Below are 7,781 nucleotides of genomic sequence, written 5' to 3'. Positions count from 1 at the left end.
AGTTTGTGTCTGAAAGTTACTTCTTTAGATGATCTACATATTTTTCTATAGAGTTACCTTTTCGAAATTGTTTGTTTCCTTTCTTTCTTTGAAAGATTCACATATTTTTATCAAGATGGAGAAGTAGAAAGTCAAAACCTTTAATTTCCCAAAAATCGATCTCTTCTAAAAATATACCACTTTCAATTTAAAATAGACTTTTTTTTCGAGTTCGAGTTTTTTGCCTGGTACGTTGCGGAACGTTTTCGGTGAAACATTCCGTATAGTAAATACCACCAATTCAAGAAAATTATCGGTACATGATTCTTTGGAGTACACTCTTCGATAATCGTCTCAGAATCTGCTTATCCATCTCCATATCTTCACCTTTATATCTATCTAGGAATCACACGTTAAAAGGTAAGACCTCGTTGATCCTTAGCTCGCACAAGTTTACACTTCTGATGGTTGTCGTTCGTAGGGTTGCGACAGTTGGTTAACTGAAAAACAGATTTTAAAGAGAACAGAAACAGACAGATCTATCTATCATCAGAAATATTCAGAAATATATGAGCTCACTTGTGCACTTCATTGTATGTGTTCACAAGACACCGTATTATTGAAACTGAAAGTGTTATATATTTACATTCTCACGAAATAATCCCACGCACTATAAAAATATTTTTATCGACATTTATTATCAATAGTTTATTGACATTTGATAAATAAAACGCCCTCGCAAGAACTCCTTGGACAATATTTACTTTCTACATATTTTTTATATCGGTTGCGAAATTATCTTTGGCGTGGGAAGATTCACTGCAATGATATAACGGCCATTATATAACACCTTTTAATATAATTTAATATCAATCACAAATCTAACACCGAAATCCTGGATAAATTTTGAAATAGAGGACCCCAAAAGGACTTGAGGAGTATTGGCAAGTGGCTTAAAAAAGTAATAATAATAATATTTATGTCACTTGTTGAGCAGTATGAAAGCATTACAATAAATATTCACATACGGTAACAAGGAAGACGTCTCTATGTATGACTAAAAAAATTATAATAAACAAAAACACATGACAGATACTAATCTGGACATATGAAGGTAATAAACAATTATTTGGATGAGAAAAAGTGGGCCACAAAATTATTTCAACTGTGTAAGTCACCGGAGTCAATTAGTATTCATCTAGTAGACACCGCAAAAGGGACCGGAACATCTGTTCCAAATAATGTGGATTTTTTTTGTATATATAAAGATGGAGAAGTAGAAAACCTAAACCTTTCTTTTTCAAAAACGTGAAATTTATATCCAAAACGAACTTGTGAAAGTTCCATCAGGTGAAAATCCGATTCGAAACGGACACGTTAAAATCCGATTCAAAACGTACAAGTGAAAATACGATTCGGAACGGACACGTGAAAATCCGATTTGAAGCGCACACGTGAAAATCCGATTCAAAACTGGCACGTGAAAATCCAATTCAAAATGGACACGTGTAAATCCTATTCGAAACGAACACGTGAAAATCCAATTAAAAACGGACACGAGAAAATACGATTGCAAACGGACTCGTGAAAAAACGATTCGAAACGATCACGTGAACATACCATTAGAAACGGCCACGTGTAAATCCGATAAGAAACGAACACGTGAGAATCCAATTCGAAACGAATATGTGAAAATACTATTAGAAACGGCCACGTGAAAATCCGATTCGAAACGAACACGTGAGAATCCGATTCAAAATGAATACGTGAAAATCCGATACGAAACGGGCACGTGAAAATCCGATTCGAAACGGACAAGTGAAAATCCAATTCAAAACTGACACCTGAAAATCCAATTCGAAATGGACACGTGTAAATCCTATTCGAAACGAACACGTGAAAATCTCATTCAAAACGGACACGTGAAAATTCGATTCAAAACGGACACGTGAAAATCCTATTCAAAACGTACACGTGAAAATCCGATTCCAAACGGACACGTGAAAATACGATTCGAAACGGACACGTGAAAAAACGATTCGAAACGATCACGTGAACATACCATTAGAAACGGCCACATGAAAATCCTGTAAGAAACGAACACGTGAGAATCCGATTCAGAACGAATACGTGAAAATACGATTAGAAACGAACACGTGAAACTCCAATTAAAAACGGACACGTGAAAATACGATTCAGAATGAATACGTAAAAATCCGATACTAAACGGACACGTGAAAATCAGATTCGAAACGGACAAGTGAAAATCCAATTCAAAACTGACACCTGAAAATCCAATTCGAAATGGACACGTGTAAATCCTATTCGAAACGAACACGTGAAAATCTTATTCAAAACAGACAAGTGAAAATCCAATTCAAAACTGACACCTGAAAATCCAATTCGAAATGGACAAGTGTAAATCCTATTCGAAACGAACACGTGAAAATCTTATTCAAAACGGACACGTAAAAATTCGATTCAAAACGGACACGTGAAAATCCTATTCAAAACGTACACGTGAGAATCCAATTCGAAACGAATACGTGAAAATACGATTAGAAACGAACACGTGAAAATCCAATTAAAAACGGACACGTGAAAATACGATTGCAAACGGACTCGTGAAAAAACGATTCGAAACGGTCACGTGAACATACCATTAGAAAAGGCCACGTGTAAATCCGATAAGAAACGAACACGTGAGAATCCGATTCGAAACGAATATGTGAAAATACTATTAGAAACGGCCACGTGAAAATCCGATTCGAAACGAACACGTGAGAATCCGATTCAAAATGAATACGTGAAAATCCGATACGAAACGGACACGTGAAAATCCGATTCGAAACGGACAAGTGAAAATCCAATTCGAAATGGACACGTGTAAATCCTATTCGAAACGAACACGTGAAAATCTTATTCGAAACGGTCACGTGAACATACCATTAGAAACGGCCACATGAAAATCCTGTAAGAAACGAACACGTGAGAATCCGATTCGAAACGAATACGTGAAAATACGATTAGAAACGAACACGTGAAAATCCAATTAAAAACGGACACGTGAAAATACGATTGCAAACGGACTCGTGAAAAAACGATTCGAAACGGTCACGTGAACATACGATTAGAAAAAGCCACGTGTAAATCCGATAAGAAACGAACACGTGAGAATCCGATTCGAAACGAATATGTGAAAATACTATTAGAAACGGCCACGTGAAAATCCGATTCGAAACGAACACGTGAGAATCCGATTCAAAATGAATACGTGAAAATCCAATACGAAACGGACACGTGAAAATCCGATTCGAAACGCACAAGTGAAAATCCAATTCAAAACTGACACCTGAAAATCCAATTCGAAATGGACACGTGTAAATCCTATTCGAAACGAACACGTGAAAATCTTATTCAAAACGGACATGTGAAAATTCGATTCAAAACGGACACGTGAAAATCCTATTCAAAACGTACACGTGGAAATCCGATTCCAAACGGACACGTGAAAATCCGATTCGAAACGAACACGTGAGAATCCTATTCAAAATGAATACGTGAAAATCCGATACGAAACGGACACGTGAAAAAACGATTCGAAACGGTCACGTGAACATACCATTAGAAACGGCCACATGAAAATCCTGTAAGAAACGAACACGTGAGAATCCGATTCGAAACGAATACGTGAAAATACGATTAGAAACGAACACGTGAGAATCCAATTCTAAATGAATACGTGAAAATCCGATATGAAACAGACACGTGAAAATCCGATTCGAAACGAACACGTGAAAATCCGATACGAAACGGACACGTGAAAATCCGATTCGAAACGCACAAGTGAAAATCCAATTCAAAACTGACACCTGAAAATCCAATTCGAAATGGACACGTGTAAATCCTATTCGAAACGAACACGTGAAAATCTTATTCGAAACGGTCACGTGAACATACCATTAGAAACGGCCACATGAAAATCCTGTAAGAAACGAACACGTGAGAATCCGATTCGAAACGAATACGTGAAAATACGATTAGAAACGAACACGTGAAAATCCAATTAAAAACGGACACGTGAAAATACGATTACAAACGGACTCGTGAAAAAACGATTCGAAACGGTCACGTGAACATACGATTAGAAAAAGCCACGTGTAAATCCGATAAGAAACGAGCACGTGAGAATCCGATTCGAAACGAATATGTGAAAATACTATTAGAAACGGCCACGTCAAAAACCCGATTCGAAACGAACACGTGAGAATTCGATTCAAAATGAATACGTGAAAATCCGATACGAAACGGACACGTGAAAATCCGATTCGAAACGGACAAGTGAAAATCCAATTCGAAATGGACACGTGTAAATCCTAATCGAAACGAACACGTGAAAATCTTATTCGAAACGGTCACGTGAACATACCATTAGAAACGGCCACATGAAAATCCTGTAAGAAACGAACACGTGAGAATCCGATTCGAAACGAATACGTGAAAATACGATTAGAAACGAACACGTGAAAATCCAATTAAAAACGGACACGTGAAAATACGATTGCAAACGGACTCGTGAAAAAACGATTCGAAACGGTCACGTGAACATACGATTAGAAAAAGCCACGTGTAAATCCGATAAGAAACGAACACGTGAGAATCCGATTCGAAACGAATATGTGAAAATACTATTAGAAACGGCCACGTGAAAATCCGATCCGAAACGAACACGTGAGAATCCGATTCGAAACGCACAAGTGAAAATCCAATTCAAAACTGACACCTGAAAATCCAATTCGAAATGGACACGTGTAAATCCTATTCGAAACGAACACGTGAAATTCTTATTCGAAACGGTCACGTGAACATACCATTAGAAACGGCCACATGAAAATCCTGTAAGAAACGAACACGTGAGAATCCGATTTGAATCGAATACGTGAAAATACGATTAGAAACGAACACGTGAAAATCCAATTAAAAACGGACACGTGAAAATACGATTGCAAACGGACTCGTGAAAAAACGATTCGAAACGGTCACGTGAACATACGATTAGAAAAAGCCACGTGTAAATCCGATAAGAAACGAACACGTGAGAATCCGATTCGAAACGAATATGTGAAAATACTATTAGAAACGGCCACGTGAAAATCCGATTCGAAACGGACAAGTGAAAATCCAATTCGAAATGGACACGTGTAAATCCTATTCGAAACGAACACGTGAAAATCTTATTCGAAACGGTCACGTGAACATACCATTAGAAACGGCCACATGAAAATCATGTAAGAAACGAACACGTGAGAATCCGATTCGAAACGAATACGTGAAAATACGATTAGAAACGAACACGTGAAAATCCAATTAAAAACGGACACGTGAAAATACGATTGCAAACGGACTCGTGAAAAAACGATTTGAAACGGTCACGTGAACATACGATTAGAAAAAGCCACGTGTAGATCCGATAAGAAACGAACACGTGAGAATCCGATTCGAAACGAATATGTGAAAATACTATTAGAAACGGCCACGTGAAAATCCGATTCGAAACGAACACGTGAGAATCCGATTCAAAATGAATACGTGAAAATCCGATACGAAACGGACACGTGAAAATCCGATTCGAAACGCACAAGTGAAAATCCAATTCAAAACTGACACCTGAAAATCCAATTCGAAATGGACACGTGTAAATCCTATTCGAAACGAACACGTGAAAATCTTATTCAAAACGGACACGTGAAAATTCGATTCAAAACGGACACGTGAAAATCCTATTCAAAACGTACACGTGGAAATCCGATTCCAAACGGACACGTGAAAATCCGATTCGAAACGAACACGTGAGAATCCTATTCAAAATGAATACGTGAAAATCCGATACGAAACGGACACGTGAAAAAACGATTCGAAACGGTCACTTGAACATACCATTAGAAACGGCCACATGAAAATCCTGTAAGAAACGAACACGTGAGAATCCGATTCGAAACGAATACGTGAAAATACGATTAGAAACGAACACGTGAGAATCCAATTCTAAATGAATACGTGAAAATCCGATATGAAACAGACACGTGAAAATCCGATTCGAAACGAACACGTGAAAATCCGATTCGAAACGGACACGTGAAAATCGGATTCGAAACGGACAGGTGAAAATCCGATTCAAAACGGACACGTGAAAATCCGATTCAAAACTAACACGTGGAAATCCAATTCGAAACGGGCACGTGAAAATCCGATTCGAAACAGATACGCGAAAATCCGATTCGAAACAGACACGTGAAAATCTGATTCGAAATGAATATGTGAAAATCCGATTCGAAACGAACATGTGAAAATCCAATTGGAAACGGACACGTGAGAATCCGATTTGAAACGAACACGTGAAAATCCGCTTAGAAACAGACACGTGAAAATCCGATTCGAAACGGACACGTGAAGATCCGATGTTGACTGTCCTCGTACTCATCTACTATTCATCTATTACTGTACTATCTACTGTATTTCTGTTACGTACTGTCATAGATGACATGAGTGGATTAACTCATTTGTGAATAAAATGCTTCATTTCATGATGTTATCCAGATTGGTGCTAAAGAGGCAATAAGGCAAGTGTCTTATTTCTAAAATCAGATGTCCGCCATTGAGGATGACAGTGTTCCATGTAAGTAAAATGTCACCTCCTTGAAGTACAAAGTGCTTGAGAAAAAGCTTTTTTTGTATAATTCAATGTTCACATGAAAGTGAGTAGTTGTTTCGATAAGGATTTTTCTTCCCGTTTGTGTTTGAAAAATTATCTCTTTGCATGATCTACACACATGTTAAAAGAACGTGTTTGCCACATATTGAATCAACATTAAGGCAAGAAAAAGCTGTTCGCTCGTTGGGTGCCGCGTTTGCTCACGTTAGACCAAAGAACTGTTCGAATGAACATTTCCAACGGTCTGTTGACGCAGTTTAGGCGCAATAAATCCAAGTTTTGGCGCCGATTAATTACTGTAGATGAAACTTGGATACGCCATTATACGCCCGAACAAAAATACAGTACAAACAGTGGACTGCAAAGAGGAAACCGGTTCCATAAAAAGCAAAAACTGTTTTTCGACTGGGAAAGTGATGGCGACCACCTTTTTGGAATAGTCATGGAATTATTTCAATCGATTATCATCAAAAATGAAAAACTATTAGAAGTACATACTACACATCATTACTTGACGAGCTGAAGGCAGAACTTGCGGAAAACCGGCCACATTTGCAGAAAAATGAAATCCTGTTTCACCAAGACAACGCACCGTCTCACACCTCAGCGGTTGCCATGGCGAAAATCCACAAACTGCACAACTATCCGCCTTACTCACCAGATCTAGCCCTAAGTGACTTCTTTTTGTTCCCTCATCAAAAAATTAAGCTTCGAAGACAGAGATTTTTGTCAAATGAAGAGGCAATCTCTTTCGTAAGAAATTATTTTGCAGAGAAAAACGCCGAGTACCATTTAGACGGGTTACAGAGATATGAGCATCGCTGGGAGAAATGGGAGAGTTATAAGGAGACCATTTTGAAAAATTAAAAAAAAAACTAAAATTGAAAAAATGTCTTGTATATTTGTTAGGAACAAAATTTCAATTTCAAACAGTCTACAATTCATTCTTTTATGAATCACTTTTTTCAAAATCATCTTTGGAACTTTAGAACTTGATAATTTATAACTATCGTGATGAAAAAGAAAGTAGAAATTCCTCATCTGGTAATGAAAACTGTGGAGTTGGCTACTGAAAATAATGGTATTGTTT

The sequence above is a fragment of the Leptinotarsa decemlineata genome, unplaced genomic scaffold (assembly GCF_025532065.1).
Source record: "Leptinotarsa decemlineata unplaced genomic scaffold, Ldec_3_MD MMD2_tig00002082_RagTag_RagTag, whole genome shotgun sequence".
In the NCBI taxonomy this organism is placed as follows: Eukaryota; Metazoa; Arthropoda; class Insecta; order Coleoptera; family Chrysomelidae; genus Leptinotarsa; species Leptinotarsa decemlineata.
This window is presented reverse-complemented; position numbering follows the sequence as displayed.